A 20,134-nucleotide genomic window follows, 5' to 3' on the forward strand; every position below is an offset into this window, starting at 1 on the left:
CAGCGATCTCCACTGGTCTGGTGGGGTCCAGCGTCCAGTGGCTCTCGTGCCTACACAGCATGTGTCTCCTTGGCTTGGTCCCCTCCTACTGTGGCAAAAGTCTGTTGGTGTTCGACATGGTGTCGATTCCGTCACCTCTGCTGTCAATCTCTGTGATTTCGTGGTAGGCTTGCTTTCCTTGTTAGTGAACAGCAAGCTTCCCTCTGTCCATGATGTTGGAGCTGTCTTCACAGAATAGATCGATCCGCGAGGTTCCATTCTTGTAGATTTGATGAAAGTCAGTTCTTGTTGATTTTGCATAGCTTGCAAGTTGCTTCTGTAGTGGTCTCCTCTTTGTCCTTCATGGTGGTGGACCTGCTTTAGGTCTGCTTTCAAAAATCTCCTTTCTGAAAAAATTCCTTCACCCCAGGTTCTTTTGAGCAAGTATCCATCTATGGTGAAAGATGAAATATTGCTCCTAGCTGGCTCGCCAAATTGTTATAGAAAAATATTAATATCCAGTCATGGGTGAAGTCAAACATTTATTGAAGATTTCAGCAACAGAGAAACAGCATACACAGCATCAGAGAGCTCTGGCCTCCCGGCCAGAGCTTTGCCCTGTTGGGCAGAAGACCTCCTGAAGTGTCATATGGGACACCTCTTATACACCAAGGTGCTCTCCCTAGATGGAGATAGAATCTAAACAGCTATACTAAGTACCATACAGTATATAATAAGGCTGACTGGTTAAGGTGCAATGACCATGTATAGCATCACTTAGTACAGGTTTTATGCTGACACAGAGGAGAAGTAGAAGTCACAGTCCATGGATGTCAGCTGTTGGATTGACAGCTGCAGGCACATCCAAATTAGTACTTTGGCACATTTGTTACTATATAAATATTTCTACCACAGCAGATAAAAAGATCACTATAATAAACAAGATAATATGTCAGTACATCAACAGCAATATCACAAATGCAAATGAATATCTATAGGAAACAATGATGATTGATGATGATGATGATGATGATGACACTAAAGTCTCCATTATGCAAGTAAATAGAATAACATTCGACACACAGAATGTGGTTTATTAAATAGGCCTACAACATGTTAAAGATTTCAATCAGACTGTTCTAATTCAAAAATCCACACAGCAAACCCATTAGCTTGATTCAGTCATATCATTATGCAACATAATGCAAAACTTGTATTCCTTCCATCAACTTAATTGTGGTTTATATTTTGGAAATAAAGTGTGAGGAACTATTTGTGTGTTGTCCATTTAGGCCACTTCGAGCTAACTTCTTTTGATGTGCAGACTTTATCCATTGTTAATTTGTGTTGCCTAATGCCTATACATCCCTACTCTACTGGGGCTGTTTCATTTTAACTCCCTACATGTCCTATATTCCACAGTGGTCGTAGCCTAGTATATTTTCAAATGTGTTAATACCATTAGGCTAAACATGCTATGTATTCTGTTTACTTCATAATCTATAATATACAATTTAATACACAATGGTGCTTATGGTCAACTTTATTCCAAACTGGTAATTTCTATCATAAAGCATCCCCCGCCACCGTGGTCCACAGCAACCAGACCCTCAACAAGTCAACAACGACGCAGGTATGCTATGTCACCAGTTCACATACAGGACAGGCAGTGGACTACAGGTTGCTATGCCAACAGTTCACATACAGGTCAGGCAGTGGACTACAGGTTGCTATGCCAACAGTTCACATACAGCAGAGGCAGTGGACTACAGGTTGCTATGCCAACAGTTCACATACAGCAGAGGCAGTGGACTACAGGTTGCTATGCCAACGGTTCACATACAGGACAGTGGACTACAGGTTGCTATGCCAACGGTTCACATACAGGACAGTGGACTACAGGTTGCTATGCCAACGGTTCACATACAGGACAGTGGACTACAGGTTGCTATGCCAACGGTTCACATACAGGACAGTGGACTACAGGTTGCTATGCCAACGGTTCACATACAGGACAGTGGACTACAGGTTGCTATGCCAACGGTTCACATACAGGACAGTGGACTACAGGTTGCTATGCCAACGGTTCACATACAGGACAGTGGACTACAGGTTGCTATGCCAACGGTTCACATACAGGACAGGCAGTGGACTACAGGTTGCTATGCCAACAGTTCACATACAGGACAGGCAGTGGACTACAGGTTGCTATGCCAACAGTTCACATACAGGACAGGCAGTGGACTACAGGTTGCTATGCCAACGGTTCACATACAGGAGAGGTAGTGGACTACAGGACATAAGGACATCTGGGCACCTCGATGTAATATTTGCATTTCTGGTCTTAAGTATTCTATCGTAATGCAAAGTAGGCCTATAGCCTACATGATGTGAACATGCACAGTGCATTATCAAAGTTTGTTTGATCCTTCTCATCTTGTTTGTGTTCCCCCAAATGACTGGATATAGGCATCACACTGGCGATAGCTTAAATACGTTTATTTCTAAGAAATATACGATCTGAAATGTGGTTTAGTTCAGACGGGGACATACGGGCACTACAAAAAACAATGTTACAAACGTTATGCTTATTTCATACTCCGTTGTACTACACGCTATAGTGAGAAAATATGTTTTTAAAAACAGCTAACAGTGTTGTTGTCTTTACTGCTGGCGCAGCTATTATAGTACAGCGGCTAACAGCAGTATTTTGGTAGAATCATTCACTTGGTGATACAAGCGTGAAAATTGGTACACATCATCTTTGGAGGCCACTCTTCGATTTAAGAAACAGAGCCACTTGAAAATCAAAGATGGCGGCCTCCGAAATCCAATCCATGTCCGTCCGAAAACGTGGTTTTTCCTTTATAACTCCAAATGCATTGTTTATCAAGTTGAATATAAAGTTGGGCATTGCGGATAGTTTGGTACCAAGTACATGTCTTGTCTGTATCTATTACAGTTCTTGAGATACAGCATATAGGTACACCGGAGTCTGTTAAAGTACCTATATGCTGTATCTCAAGAACTGTAATAGATACAGACACATACTTGGTACCAACATATCAACAATGACCAACTTTATAGTCAACTTTGATAGGTTTATGGGTCTTAAAATCAATGCATTTAGAGTTATGAAGGAAAATACATGTTTTCGGACAGACATCTTGGATTTCGGGGGCCGCCATCTTTGATTTTCAAGTGGCCCGGTTTCTTAAATCGAAGAGTGGCTTCCAAAGATGATGTGTACCAATTTTCAGGCTTGTATCACCAAGTGAACAATTGCTCCTATTAACCGCTGCACTATTATACGTCATGCATGTGATAGACAGGCATGTGCCTGTGATAGACAGACGGCCCCATCCAATCACCTGCTAAAGAACTTGAAAAAATGGCCCGCCCCTTACATCGAGTAAGCAGGGAACCATCTGGCTGAGTCAGGTTATCAATGGTTGGTATTGCAACTCTAGTTTCAACAGCATTCTTCTCACCAGCCTGTAACAAGCTGTAAAGATTTAGCTCATAACATGACACAAGTTGGTAGGCTATTATATATGGCTGAAAATAACCTTTGCTTATTCCATGTGTTAAATCCAAGATGTCCGTCCAAAAATATGTTTTTTTCTTCTATAACTCGAAGTGCATGGATTTTAAGACCTATAAATGTATTTTCGTTGAATATAAAGTTGGGTATTGTGGATATGTTGGTACCAAGTACATGTATGTATCTATTACAGTTCTTGAGATACAGCATATAGGTACATTTAGACATTTGTAACATTGATTGTTAAGTGAATATGGTTGTTACGTTCCACGTAGGTTTGTCTGGGTTTTGTGTCTTCCTTCCCTCTGTCATTCTCTACAGGTCTCATCTAATCAGCTGTCCATCATCCATTACCTGGCTCCACCCCCATCCAATCACCACCACCTGCTGCCTATAAAAGGCGGGGCCTCACCTCAGTTCAACTCCTCTCTCAGCCAGTTCCCATGTTTTGTAGTCCTGTCTGTAATCTTGTCTTTTTGTGGTTACTTTCCCCAGAGCAAACTTTTGTATTTTCACCTTTCGATGTAGATTCTGTGGCATATGCCGCTGCCTTGGGACAGGGAAAGACAGATGCCTCTTTACACAGGCACCACATTGTTAAACACACTAGGTAAGGGGTTGTTGCCACTTGTGTATTTCTTTTAACCTGTTTTCTGTTAGAGTAGTTAGGTAGGCAGGTTTTTGTTTTACTAATCTAGTTGTTAGTTAGTTAGTTAGTTAGCTTGTCTTTGTTTCACTTTTAACTGCTTCGTTTGTTATTTTGGCAACACCTGTGTCCCTAGGTAGTGTATTTTCTTTATTGTAGGTTATGTCTACACGTACATTTTGAATTTGTTGATATTTGTAAATACTTAAAGAGGTGGTGCCATGATTTCCCCTCCTCTAAAACATGATTATCAGGTATTATGATTATACTAGGAGGAAGATTTATTCCAAAAAAGTATACAGAAAGAGTTAAAATTGGGTTTTTATGTGGCCACACCCCCAGTTCATTAAGTATGCATGGATGGCATGGTGGGTGGTAACCCAGCTGATATAGCCACACCCCACAGTGTTGGGTGAATGGTAAAAGGGGAGGGGATGATTATATGATGTCATTTTATCTGTGTTTTTTAACTGACACTTTTGGCCACAAGGTGGCAGCCTCCAAGAGAAAACAAACAAATACTAAGAGAATACATCATTTTAAAAAAAAAACACATAAGGGGGTCTAATGAAGTACTTTCAACCTCTTAGACACATGAAAAACAGAAAAAGTACAAAACTATGGCACCACCTCTTTAACTTGAAAAAGAAGAGTAAAAAGCACTTGCACCTTTTCTTACTCTGACAGTTTACAGTTTAGGCATTTAGCAGACGCTTTTAATCCAAAGCGACTTACAATAAGCAGATAATACATTACTATAATAAACAAGATAATATGTCAGAACATCAACAGCAATATAACAAATGCATATGAACATCAATCTAGTCTAGCTTCATGTATGGTCATTGAGTGTTTCAGTAGTGCTATGGGTTTAGGTGGAGTCTGAAAAGGTGAGTCTTCAGTCCACGGCGAAAGCTAGCGAGTGAGTCCATGTTCTAAGTGCGACAGGGAGTTTATTCCACAGTTTGGGGGCCAGGAGGGCAAACTGTCTCGGACGAGTTGTACTCTTAATCTGTGTTGACTCCTTTATTTGCTCATCCAATGCTCAGTTTCCCTGTGTTTTAACTTACGGTATGTTACAACCTTAAAACCCTTTGGTTTCGTAACAATGGTAATGTGAATGTTATTTTCATAACCTGTTATTTTCAGTACGGTTACAACATAACATTCTAACTCCAATATGGCATCCAAGATGGCTGCCATTAACTTGAATTAATCATATCTTAGCAACTAGGAAACATGTATTTTTTTGGGGCGTGCACATTTGGTCTATGCATCCAATTGCAGTACAGAATTTAGAGGATAAAAGATTACACATGCAATAGAGTGAATCTCAGCACACAACCAGGGCACTCTGGTGACACCACTGCTGTGTAACTCAGCATGGGGTTCAGTGTCAGCTGATCTAGATATAGTATTGCTTCATTAGCCTTGTAGTTGTAGGCTAGTATCTAGTTAGTTTAGTGTCCCTTATGCTGTCTTACAGCCCCATATTAATTTACTCGTAAACTATGGTTGGTTGGGTGGTAGTTAGTAGATATAGGTAGATGGCAGCACCTGAATTGACAGGGTGTGCCAGCACTGGAGAGCCGAGCCAAGGGCAACGGGGCTTCAGTTACCCGGATGGCAATCTGAGTTCCCGGAGGTTCTTTTTCTCGCCACTAGGGGGGCGAGAAGAACCTCTGGGCCAAAACTATGATATTCCTGGGCAGGAAGTTGTCCCAGGCTCAGAATCTGAGCTGGGACAATACAGGAAGTAGAGCCCTGTGCAAACCTTCAAAACATCCAGAACAGAAACCAACCAAAAACACTACAACAATATGCAGCCCATGTTTCAAGGTGAATCCTACCAGACTACCCGGATGGTGTACAGATCACACAGGACTGGATGAATGATCGGGCTAGGTGTAGGTTTACTGATAATAACTTGTAATCCATACAGGAATGTGTGTTATTGTTGTGGTAAAAGTATAGCCATTCAGCCTTAATCAAAACCCTAAAAGGCAGATTCATGTTGTATGTTTGCAAAGACAAACTGACTGGTCTAAATGTTGTCTTTGTCAAAAAGACAGAACAGACACAGACCTAACACTAGTAAGACGCCATAAGGGCAAGAAGGTCGCAAACATGACTGCGTGCACATGGGTGTGTGCACATGGTCACGTGGTTCTGCTGAGCTGGTCGAGTCATCGCAGTGTTGTCAGAACAGGTCAGCTATATCCATGTATCGTTCAGAGGTACTGACCAGCTCCATACAGTACTCAGTCTCGCGTAGCCAGACAACTATTCCACAATCTCCGAATGCTATATAGAGTCTGGAACGGCAGCTCCCGAACGGCGAGTATCGGAAGTAGCCACTGCTGCACTGAACTGTGGTCCTATTGGAAACATAACAGAAACACAATAGCTCAGACAAAGTCATCCGAGCAGCCTATTATTGTTATTGTTGTATAGTTTAAGAAAACGTTTGAAAACATCATGGAGGTTACACCAATAACACCAGAGAAAGACGAAATAACGCCCCCAGAAATATTGAAAGGAGACATAACGCTTCCAGTAGGACTTGTTATTGCTACTACACCAAGGGAGCGGTTGCGTCACATCCGCTTTATCTCGCACTCATCGTTTCTATTTCCGTTTGTCAGACTGTATGCCGGGAGCATTTGCCCAAATAGCGGAGGCCTCGCGAGACTATACAGTACTAGGTGATGATCCAGTCGTCTCCATGTATCATTATGGAGACGAGAGGTCTCCAGCTTTAGGCACCGGGATGATGTTGGAGAGAGAACACATGTCAGGCAGCTTGTTGCCTAGCAGGGCAAGGTTACAACCTTACAAGACTGTAGGATGATGTTGTCGAGACTGCAGTTCTTTATGACCTCTGGGGGTATGCCGTCCGGCCCAGCACTCTTACCCTCTCTCAGCATGGTTTTCACCCTGGCAAACTCAATGAACGTCATTGATGTTGAGGTCCTGGAGGAATCTTCTCCATCTGATGTTGTGCCCAGCAGCTCTCGGAAGTGGTTGAACCATGTGGCCACCCTTTCCTCAGGGGTGCGTCCCTCATAGTGTGTTTATAACTGCAATATTATTGAATGTTTTCTTTGTTTGCTATTTATTATGTCCATGAATTAAATACAGAGGGCTTCCAACATATAAAAGACAGTAAAAGTCTTTTTTGAGATGCTCCTTTTAGGCAGGGTGTTTAACTGTACTTGTACTGAACTACATTTATATTGTATTGACTATACTTGTACCGTTCTCCATTTTTGTCTAATAAAATAATCAATCAATCAATCAAAACTCAACCTGATGACCTTCCAGGCTTCTCCGTACTGCCTCTCACCATGCGCTGCCTGGACTCTCTGCACCCTCTCCATCAGTTCCTCCTCCTTGATCTTATCATAGGTACTGAAGAGAAGCTGTTTGGCCTCGTTCAGTATCCCACGTCTCTCCACAGTAGGCTCACATGCAAAGCCAAGCCGTGCTTCCTCCACCCTGCCCCGTGCCGCTACAACCTCCAGGTGTTTGGACCGTAGGGAGCTTCTGGTTTTGTCCAGCATGGGCACACACAGCCTGGTTGCCTCTTCGTTGGCAACGACGAATCGCCTGTATTCGCTGCTAGGCTCCACTCCTTCGTCCAGCAGCTGAAAGCGACTCATCACCTCCTCCGTATACCTGGCTTGCAGGCCAGGGTCGGTCGAGAGTGCCTTCCAGTCATACCGGATCCTGGGGCTTGGCTTGGGGACCCTGAGGCTCAGTCGCACCCTCATGGAAACCACAGAGCTGAAGGTGCTGTATGGCTCAGCGTTCACGACTGAGTTCCTCCACTTTTCACCTCACTAGGATGCAGTCCAGTCACATATTGAGGCTCGGTCCTGGAAGGTCTCTTGCCTGTTCTTTTCCTGAACATGGTGTTCGCTGCCAGGAGCTGGTGTTCCGTGAGAAGGGCAGTGAGGTATGTGCCGTTGCGGTTGGTAGAGTCGTGGTAAGGGAAGGGAGCATCTTCTGGTCCAATCCGTGCATTGAATTCACCCAGGATTGCCAGGAAGTTGTGCACTGGGACATCCCGGACCGCTGTTGAGAGGTCCTCATAGAACTTCTCCACCTCCTCAGATGGTGCCACGTTGGTGGGCGAGTACACAACCATGACTGTTGTTACTGGGTTGCTTGAGAACTCTGCGATGAGGATCCTATCGGTGTGATGGTAAACCCGACGGAGAGCCTTACACACCAGAGAACCCAGCATTAGCCCTACACCCCCTGTTGCAGCCTGGGCCTCGTTTCGCCACACAGATGCAGTGATTAACGTGCATCTCTCCACTCTGAGGTACAAGATCCGGTCATCAGTGTGCACTCTTCTGTGTTCCTGGATTCCCAGGATCTCCACTCCCCTTGTCTCGGCACTCGGTGTCAGGAGTCTTGGCGGTGGAGAGGCTGTGTACCGGCAGGAGGAGGCTTACACACTCGGCTCCTCTGTTCACCCCCCGCAAGGAGGGCTAGCCGGTGGCAGGAGCTGAAAGCAGAGAGCAGCATGTAGTAGCCTCCCTCGAACTGCCGTAAATGGATTTTTAAATATCAATGTTGTTGTCATCTTTCACCAGAACCATTAGAAGAAGCAGCAAGGAAGACATAAAGATGGGGAACAGTTCATCACGCAAAGTATGTTTATTTACACACCACACTAACTGAATACCAGTTTAAATACATGCTAGACATTCACTGTAAGAACAACCTAACTGAAGACCAGAGTTTACTGTATTTTATTTTATTTTATTCAACACAGTGTAAAAACAATACATAAAACAGTAACACAATATAAAAATGAAAGTGCCAGGAGGAGGCAAGAAGCCCAATGGGATTTGTATTTGAGGCCTTTATGTTACAAGATAAAAATACTGATGGAACATGATTTATAAAAAACTAAATATAAAAATATAGAATTTACAAATAAAATCAAAACATTAAGAGAATGAAGCTGAGATGTTATCATCCTCTGTTTGTACCAGGCCTCAACCTTGGGGCCACTTGAGGAACGCATCTTGAAAACTCTCGATAAGCTTAAAGACTTTGAGTTTGACGGGTTCAAGGTTCACTTGCGACGCCCCGAGGTCCTTGAATGCCTCGCTCCAATCCCAAAGAGACCCCTGAGGAGGGAGAACAGGAGGACCATCGCTTGTCTGATGGTGCGGAGCTACTCCAGTGATGAAGCTCAGAAGATCATAGCGATCATTCTGAACAACATCCACAGGAATGATCTACTGGACAACCAAGGTAGGAGGAGACAAGTTAACAATAGATTGAAACACATTCACACTATATTGTAGTTGGAGACCAGAAGGGGTGCGTAGCATTGTTCTGACGTCCCATTGTTCCAACGGTACCTAAACAGATACAGACGCTGACCCACCGATGCCAACTTCAACTTCAACAAGTAGAGACCTCTCTAAAGGTGAGCTGACTATGAATATGAATGTTTTTTGGTATTATTTGGTATTATTTTGTCCAATCCTCATGCCAATTGATCTCTTTAGTCATTTGATAAAGACCAGGAAATGTCACATTTTCAATTTTCATGTTCCATTCTGATTGGCTATGGACGGATTCCAAATCTAGTGGGAGTGACCCGTTTTGCACAAAATGCTACAGGTGCTCGGGGCGGAGCAGTGATAAAGTACTGTCCACCGCCACTAGGTGGAGCAGTGATAAAGTACTGTCCACCACCACTAGGTGGAGCAGTGATAAAGTACTGTCCACCACCACTAGGTGGAGCAGTGATAAAGTACTGTCCACCACCACTAGGTGGAGCAGTGATAAAGTACTGTCCACCACCACTAGGTGGAGCAGTGGTAAAGTCCCCACAGAGGTTGTGGAATCGAATCCGGCTTTGTCGGGCGTCTATGCGAACACAATTGGCCCGTATTCAGGGGAAGGGTGATGATTGGGCGGGAGGAGTAGGATAAAGGGGAGGAATATATTGGCAAATAACGACTAAGTTGAACTTTGAGCCTGTACTCTAGATTGTAGATTGTAGAAGTGGCATAGGGATGATTCCCAGCACACAATGGTTCATGAGTGCATTCTTTCCTTGGCATAGGCGAGATGTACATGCAAAGTTTCACAGCAATCGGACGCTGTGTTCATTATTTGTAGCAATTTGTGCAAAACGGGCCACTCCTGCAAAATGTGTATGCCAATCGTAGCCAATCCGAACAGGAAAAGTGTGACACACAGGTCAAAATGACATTGATAAAATGACTATAGAGATCATGTGTACCAACTGGCATGAGTTTTGGTTGGTTCAAATGCTTGAAATGTACCATTTTCACATGACATGTTTAGTACAGTAAATAAGCCAAGCAGAAGAAGTTTCATTGAGAAAAACATTTTTTTTTTTTTTTTTACTTTTCCTTGAATTTGGAAATTGAAAAACGTATCAAAATTACCCAAAGAGGGTTAATAAAATTACTAAAACACCAACATAATCAATGCAATATAATAATTATAATTAATATCAGGATAATTACTGCCAGGTAATAGTAGGTTTCTTATAAGTATTTTCTGACACAATAGTTGAAACGTCAGACGAGCATGAAGACACAGACGCTGATCCACCAATGGCAGCTTCAACTTCAACAAGTAGAGACGTCTCTAAAGGTGAGCTGACTATGAATAGATGTCTTCAATGAACTGATTAACCACTTGATTTCTTACAGCGTGTTTAAATGAGTTTGGCACAGAGTATCACCTTGGACATTTTCATTCCACTTATCTTCAGATAAACACTTTGTGGATGAACGGCGGCTTGAGCTGATCCAGCGAGTGACCATGGTCGAACCAATCCTAGATCTTCTCCTTCAGGAGCGTGTTATCATCAACGAGGGCTACGTTAATGTGATGACCAAGCTCACTCCTCAGGATCAGATTAGGGAACTCTACAAATTCCTGAACACCAGAAAAGCCAGAGACGTTTTCTACAAAGGTCTTGAAACAAATGAGAAGTGTCTTCTTGATGAGCTGTAAGTAATACTCATTTACATTCATCTGTGGGTCAAACATTGTATTAAGACAATGTACCTTTTCAGGCCATGAAGCATTCATTCACTATCATGTTATTCTTTCTGTTTCACAACAGGAGCGCTAGGCCACCCGATGCAGAAGCTGCATCTTTGTCAGGTGAGTGCTGTTTAAAGTTGATTGCACACACAAATATGCGCGCGCGCACGCACGCACGCACGCACGCACGCACGCACGCACGCACGCACGCACGCACGCACACACACACACACACACACACACCTAGACACACACCGCATAGACAGCAAGACTCTTTCATGGCTACATTATGTGCCATGTATAACAAGATTCTTCAGGTAAGCAGAAGAAAAGTGTTCTGTCTGTTAAACTTGGAATTGATTTGTTCACTACAGGTCCGTTGGTGAAAACATCAGGGTGTCTCATTACTGACTATGAAGAGAAGCTTCAAGAGAGCATGTACAACACATGTCTAGATGTAAAGTTGGGCACAAAGTCTGAGGTCATGTTTGAAAACATCTACACCGTGCTCTACAATTTAGGCATCAGTTTCACAGACATCCACAAACATCATGAGGTCAGACAGATGGAGAGGAAGAAGGCAGGAGAGGGAAAAGAAATTGGACTCAGTGAAATCTTCAAAGATCCTTCTGGAAGAAACAAAAGAACCGTGCTGACCGTTGGCTGTGCAGGAATTGGCAAGTCTTTCCTCCTTCACAAATTCTTGTTTGTCTGGGCCAAGAAAGGTTTTCCCCAAGATCCACACCTCATTTTCCCGCTCAAGTTCCGCCAGTTAAATCTGCTCAAAGGACAAAACTTTAGTTTGGCACAGCTGATTCACAAATGCATCAAGGAAACCAGATTCATTGAGGAAGATGTTCTTAATGACATCTTCAACAAATTGCAGAAGTCAGGAGACTACAACAAGAGCCCCTTCAAAGTCATGTTTACTCTGGATGGATACGATGAATTGAAATTTTCGCTCGATTTCACTACAGATTTCGGCCTCATGAAGGTCACAGACTCGCACCCAGTGGAAGTTTTACTAGCAAACCTCATCAAGGGGGAGCTGCTCCCCTCTGCTCACGTCTGGATAACCTCACGGCCTGTAGCAGCCAATCTGATCCCCAAGAATTATGTTAACAGGATGACAGAAGTACTTGGGTTCATCAGAGATGAACAGAAGAAGGAGTTCTTCATGAAGAACATCAGTGATGAGAAGCAAGCCAGCTCAATCTACTCCGACATCAAGGAGTCAAAGCTCATCCACTCCATGTGTCAAATCCCAGTCTTTTGTTGGATCCTTTCTACCGTTGTGCAGAACATGGGGCCGACAGTCAAGCTGCCCAAAACCCTGGTTGAGCTGTACTGCCGCTTCCTGATGGGTGAGATCATGCGGGAGAAGATGAAGAATCCTGCATTAGACGAGGCAGACAAAGAGAAGATCATAAAGGATGCAGGAGAAGTTCTTCTGAAGCTGGGCAGACTGGCGTTTGACCAACTGGACAAAGGCAACATCATTTTCTACCAGAAAGACCTGGAAGCGTGTGGTCTTGATGTGGACAAGGACTTGCAGAACTCAGGTTTTTGCACAAAGTTCTTCAAGGAAGATGACGTGTTCTTCCTCCAAACTGTCTACTGCTTTGTTCATCTGAGCATCCAGGAGTTTCTGGCTGCAGTCTACCTGTTCCACTGTTACACACAGAAGAACACAGAGGTACTGAAGACATTCCTGGGAGATGATGTCAGTTCCTTGTCTGACTTCCTGAAGAGAGCCTTTGAAGAATCCCTGAAGAGTAAAAATGGTCACCTGGACCTCTTTGTGCGCTTCCTCCATGGCCTCTCACTGCAGTCCAACCAGAGTCTGTTAGGATGCCTTTTGGCTCAGACAGAACACAGTCCGGATGAAATCCAGAAAGCCATCAACAACCTGAAGGAGATGAAACGTGATGATGCAGATATCTCTCCTGACAGATATATCAACATCTTCCACTGTTTGATGGAGATGAACGACCACTCACTGCATCAGGAGATCCAACAGTACCTGGAGTCAGGGGACAGATCAAAGACAGAACTGTCTGAGAGCCAGTGTTCAGCTCTGGCCCACATGCTGCTGACGTCAGACAAGGTTCTGGAAGAGTTGGACCTGGGCAAATACAACACAGCAACAGCTGGGGGGAAACTCAACCTGGTCCCAGCTGTGAGGAACATCAGAAAGGCTCGGTTAGTAGTCATGAGAATAGAAAACGTATTAGAAGAGATTCAATCTACCATCACATCAAAAACTAGATTGATAAGAGAGTGATACTTAACGTAAAATATCCAATACTAACCAGGTCTCAAATAGTGGCAGGTGGTATAGTGTTAATGTGTAAATAAAGGCTAGTCCTATCAAAGCCAGGTAAAACAGAGTATAAACTAGAAAAGAACATTTCTACGATATGTTAGTGTGTGCAGCCTTGTGTAGTGGTTGGTGTTAGCATTAGCATTTTTAGCATTATTCCTTGTGGCTTTTTCCCTCATTCAAGACATAATTAGGACAAAAAAATCAGTTGAGTTTGTTTTTGTTGCAATTAGTGGGAGGTTAAGAAATATTATTACTTGACTATCTGTACTATTCACAATGACAACAGACCAGTTGAGAAATGGACCATCCTATTAGTGGAGGGGTGTACAGAGGATGGTCTTATAAACAATGAGATTAATTTAGTCTAGTTTATTTGAAAAGCAATACCAGTACAGTTATAACCATCTGAGGAGGAGACACAATACACTCCAGGATTTATAATAATAAATACATATTTCCTGAATTATACTGTAGGGTTGCTCCCATGTACGTAAAATAATAATAAATCAGAAGAGGCACACATTAATAACTCACTCAAGTATAAAAGCTATGGCCAGAGTAAAAATACATAAATACTTTGTTTCTGCCGTTTACTCAACCACCTGTGTTTAATAATGATAATTATATTTAGTTTGTATAACATTTCTTTATGGTGAATGAAGAATAACAAATAAAAAAAGCAAACGAAGGCCAACAGCAAAACTATACAAAATGTGAGCTGAGTTTGTAAATGAGCAGGTTTTGGCAGCTGAGGAGAGAGCAAATCAGGCATTACGATGCCACCACGGCCCGTCAAAATACATTATTTTCAAATAGATCAACTGTACTGTAACTGTAAAAAACTAAAACATTTAGATGACTAGATATGACTTAGACATTTGTAAATTACATTACAATTTAGGTATTTAGCAGACACTCTTAGTCATTTACAAAAAGACTGATGAAAACTACATCACAACATTAAAGGACAACTTTAGTTTTTTTTACAACAAGGGTTCATATTTTAGATTGTAATTAAATAATATAAAAGATGAGTGTTCTTATTTCAGTGGTTGGGGGCATGCGTACAAGTGGCTAAATATGTCATTTTACACAGAATAAGCCCATTCCCAAGATACAACACCTAACCTTTCATGGTTAGATGTGACTTATGGGGGCTAGAAGTGTTACTGTAAATCGCAGTAAAGAAACTGCTGGCTTATTGTGTCTAAAAATACATATTTAGCCACTTGTATGCATGCCTCCATGCGTACGCATGACCCACATTTTAGCACGGTAAACGTGATAAAACAATAGAATGAAGCAAATGAAAACATTTTAACACTCACTTTTTCTTTTCTCTAATTACAATCTAAAATATGAACCCTTGTTGTTAAAAAACAAAGTTGTCCTTTACTGCTTGGTCATTACCAAGCAGTGTTAGATTAACTGATTTTTATGAGGAATTACAAAAAGAATTGTTCATAGAACAAGTTCATAGCAGGTTAAAAACGGTAGTTTACAGATTATCTGTCTTTCACTATACTGTTTGCTGGTTCCCTATTCTTATTCTGATATATGTGACTGAGGCTGGTGGAAACGGCCAAATGTCGGCAATTTTACAAGTCAGAAAATGCGAAAATAAGATTGATTTAAAATTTTCTTTGTTTTTCGTTTTTGTATATAATGAACAGTTTGAATATAGAAGAGGGTTTTCATTCCATAAGATATCTTTGTTAAGGTCGGTATATGGCAACATTAGTGTAGCAAAGTTGCCTTCTTTGGGAGAGTTTTACTGCTGTTTTAGGAGGCAGAGAATGGAGCTCTTTAGATTTGCATAGCGATTTCACGGGAGCACGATTGGTTTAAGGAATGCATTGTCTCGTATTTCAGCACGCCCATACAGCGTGCTATCTGCTTGTAAACAGTCTACACAGTAACTAACTTCATCTCGCTAATGTTAACGGTTTGCTGAAGACAGTATTCTGGAAGGATGTATTTTTTTATGTATACATCGTGATCTCAGTCGCTCTCGGACACACAAAGAAAACGTGGAAAATCGAAGCAGCATGTTGAAAACGCTATGTCATCATGAGTCCTTGTGCTGGCATTACAGGCGACACGCTCACTCGTCTGTAGTGAAAATAAAAGATACAGTTTCGCTACTCACCAAAACAAAGACGGATTTGGGGAGTTGAAAGCCTACTTTACTTAGTGGGAACACTCAGAGTTCCCAACATCGCGTCTAAAATACACTTTTTTATCCAGATAACAGAATATTTCACCGGAAGGCAAAATGTGGTCAATGGACATTTCTATTGACAAGATCTGTAGAGGGCGGTGTGGAGTAACTAAAACCTCTGGTGAAAAGGTTTATTCTCTGGTAAAAAAAAGTGTATTAAAGTGTATTTTAGACGTGAGGTGGGGGTTTCTGAGTGTTCCCACTAAGTAAAGTAGGCTTCCATCACTAGGGTTACCAACCGTCCCGTAAAATACGGGATCGTCCCTTTTTTGGAAACTAAAAGACGTGTCCCGTATTGAACTGAAACGGGACGCTCTTTGTCCCGTATTTGAAGGTTGGGGGATAAATATGAATGACGGGATGATTTAATTGAGAAATGACAGCGATTCTGCCTGTCAGAGAGCTTCCACTCTGCTCTCCTCTGATTCAAGTGCTGCATCCCATTGCTGAGTGAGGCGCTGCGCTGTTTGTAAGCAGCCCATTGGCTTATTAACACAGTGTTGCTAAGACACAGGCTCCGCCGCTCCGCCGCCTACACAATCCGTTCCCATGGGCTGTAGGTACAATCCACAGTTGCCTGCGCGAAAGTGCGAGCGATACCGAGTTGAATGTCTTTAAAAAAGAAAACGCGTGACAGAAGATTGTGTACAAACAGATTAGACATGAATCCATGATAGGTGATAGCCTAAACAACAAAGTGAAAAAGCAAGCAGAAAATAAGCCATGGATATATTGGTATTCCTGGGAGCACTACAGTATTTCTTGTCTGCCAACTACTAAAGCGACCCCAGACTGGCTGGTATGTGAAATAACATAAGCATGCGTTGATTTTGTTTTTAAAACCTAATGGTTATTACTGTATGCCAATATGATTAAACTATTGTTGGGTAACCAAAGAGTGGGCACATGAGAACCAGGTAGACCTGTTTTGGAATAAAAAATAAAATAAAAAATACACTACATGATTTTAAGGTAATAGGACATGGCCCAAAGACACCCGAAATGATATTGTGAAAGGAAAAATATGATTTAATATAGGAAAATGCCCGTTTTAGCCAACTTTATAACCGAAAATATCCGATTTTTCGGCGGCGGCTTTGCCGCCGCACCTTTCCTCAGAAATATAATGAGGTGTCCCGTATTTGAAACTCTCGGAGTTGGCAACCCTATCCATCACCCTTACGCCGTCTTTGTTTTGTTGAGTAACGAACCGTATTTTATGTTTATTACATGCAGACGAGAGGGTGTGCAGCCGTTCCTGCCTCGTAAGGGCTCATTGGTAACATAGCGTCAAGCGTCTCCTCCTCCTCCTCACGCACACACACCGCTTGAATCGGTCGATGTTTATTAATTGTTTCACTGGCTTTTAGCATTAAACTGCTGAGAGACTCTGAACTCACTTACTCAGCGTTTACATTACAAATCATAGTAGGCTTCTGCTTAACACAGTAGCCTACGACCAAGAAGAAGGGAGGGGAAAAAAGAAAAGAAAAGCTGCATTCTCTGTCCTGCGGGGAAAAACCACAGATCTTCTCGTAATGGACAGCGTATCTCACATCTCAGCCTCTCGTCTGTGGTAAAAAAATAAAACCCCGCCGCTCACGAACGCTTCTTACCTTTTGTGAACATTCTGTCCAAAAAGTAAAGGTCCTATACACTTCTCTCAACTGTTTACCTTTCAAGCGTGGAAGAAAATCCAATCAGCGTGTTGAAATAAAGAGTTTATATCGCTCATTTTGTCAGCCGGTGCATTATTTTCCCCACTATTATTCGTTGTGTCTATACCACGTGACCAGGGGAGGTAGCGTCTGTAAAAACAAAGGACCGGCTGACAAAATGAGCGATATAAACTTTATTTCAACAAGCTGCTTCGATTTTCTTCCACGCTTATGAAGTAAACAGATGAGAGACCGGCATAGGACCTTTACTTTTTGGATATAATGTTCACAAAAGGCAAGAAGCGTTCGAGAACGGCGGGGCTTTATGTTTTACTACAGACGAGTGGCTAAGTTGCGAGATACGCTATAGCGTTAGCTTCGCGCTAGCGCTGGCTGTTTATTATGAGAAGCTGCAGCCCATGAACGGACACGTTTCTCCGTTCTGTGTCCGAGCTAGAGTGCCCTAAAAAGTGTGTTTTGCAAGCCCGCCCGCCGCTTCCCACGTTCTTACTACAAAACGTGCTGCAAAAGTGCTCTGTGTTGCTAATGCTCCCAAGAAAGAAAATGTGTAAATCCATTGATCCAAACTGTAGAAGACCGTGCTTCACTGCTTCTGCTTTAGCTGTCTGCTTTATAGTCCAGTAATTTTAGGCCAAAATTAGGCTAAATCTAAAACAAATTGCAATAGTAGCAAACTCAACTGATTTTGTATCCTCAATATGTCCTTAGTGAGAGAAAAAAAGTCCCAAGGAATCCCATCAGGGGAAAGTTTTGAAAACGACCTACCTACCTTCACTTACTATACACTACAGTGTAGTGTATAGTAAGTACTATTGCAATTTGTTTTAGGTTGTTTCATATAATGACTGGACTATTTGCTGTGTACAGCAGATGCTCCACAAGCTTCGTAGCCGACGTTAAAGAGTACACTGTAAACACTTTCTTTTGTAATAGACTTTTTTTTACACTGTAAAAACTTTTTCTTTTGTAATACACTATTTTAGTGAAAAATAAAAACTACAAAAAGGAGAAAATGACAGGATGAGCATATAAGGAGGGGAGGAGGTAGAAAAGACCACTGGCCACTATTTCTGACATGGCTGCAAGCACTATAGCACAATATATTACCACAGGTCTACTACTAAATAGTAGTTTTAAATAATTGTAGTGGAATAAAAGTACATTTGAAGTTGACAGCTATACCACTGTGGGTGTGGTTTGACTTGGGGGAGTGATTTAGGGGTGTAGGTAAGTACCTATTGTCCCTCCCATTGTCACACCCACTTCTGGCTACCTAGAGGTGTCAAAATGTTCCTTGCATTCAAATGGCTTTTTAAGCACTTTGGGTTTTATGGTGCAACAAGTTTAAAATGTCCATAACTTCTTCAAATATGCTCCAATTTCAACAAATCCAATTTTCAAAAAAGAAAAATTACCAATGCAGACATAAGGAACAAAGTACCAGACCTAGTCACATATACGGTAATGATTAATAATGATTTATAATGATTAATATCTGGCCTACTAGATCTACTTTCCCATAGTTAATCTCCTTAATGAACTTGATCTAATATGTTGTGACAATCTCTGATTTTACATAATCTACATTTACAGACTTGTTGGTGTTCAACTCTTCGAGCCAGACTTTGAAATTGTGTCTTCAGCTCTCAGCTCTAATCCTTCACATCTGAGAGAATTGGACATCAGTTATAACAACGTGGAGGATTCCATCATGGAGATCATCTCTGCTGGATTAAAGAGTCCACATTGTGAACTGGAGATACTGAGGTCAGATTAATTAACCAGCATTCTTTTGATTAGTTCTGTTTTATTATTTATTGTTTGATTATAATTAGAGTAGTGTGAATAAAGCTGACATGATGCTCTCCCACACTGACTAGAATCACATCACAGTGATGTACAGTAACTACAACATGTGATCCATCATGGCTGCTAGAGAATTATCATTAATCATATTAATCATTAATCATCATATTAATTATCACATCCACTTAAACAATCACTGACTGTCAAACTGGTGTAAACTCAGTCTGGAAGGTTTGCTGGTTCCCCAGCCCACCAGCAGTCAGAGTCATTTTAATCATTCTTCTCTATGTTTAACTTTGTCAATAAGATTGTATCACCCTAACCCACACTGACTATAAATACATATTTCGGTATGTAGACTAGAGCCATGCTGAGATGTAAATCGTTAATACTTGTGATACACTTTACCAGGTCTGCCTGTTAGATCATCTGTTGTCAACTTTCTTCTGCCTGTTTCCTGTCAGTTAGCTGCCTGTTGGAAGTTTACCATTAAGATGATGTACTTTCACTTTATTCCTGCCAGCCTTCTCTTTCCATCTCTTTGGTCTCTACTCCAAAACTCATCCAGATCTATAATCTGTCATTTCAGACTTGCTGGCTGTAACATCACACAGACAGGATTCAACATCCTGGTCTCAGCTCTCAGATCTAATCTTTCCCATTTGAGAGAATTGGACATCAGTTTCAACTGCCTGCAGGAATCACAAGTGGAGCAACTCTCTGCTCTACTGAAGAGGGAAGAGTGTAGACTGCAGATCCTGAGGTAAATAAATAGTGTGTTTTCTCTCTGTGTGGATCTCTACTTGAACATCAACAGCACTTTGTTAAATATGGATTTCTCTGCAGGTTGTCAGGCTGTGGGCTCACAGAGGAAGGC

Source organism: Nannobrachium achirus (assembly GCF_963921795.1).
Source record: "Nannobrachium achirus genome assembly, chromosome: 13".
Taxonomy (NCBI): domain Eukaryota; kingdom Metazoa; phylum Chordata; class Actinopteri; order Myctophiformes; family Myctophidae; genus Nannobrachium; species Nannobrachium achirus.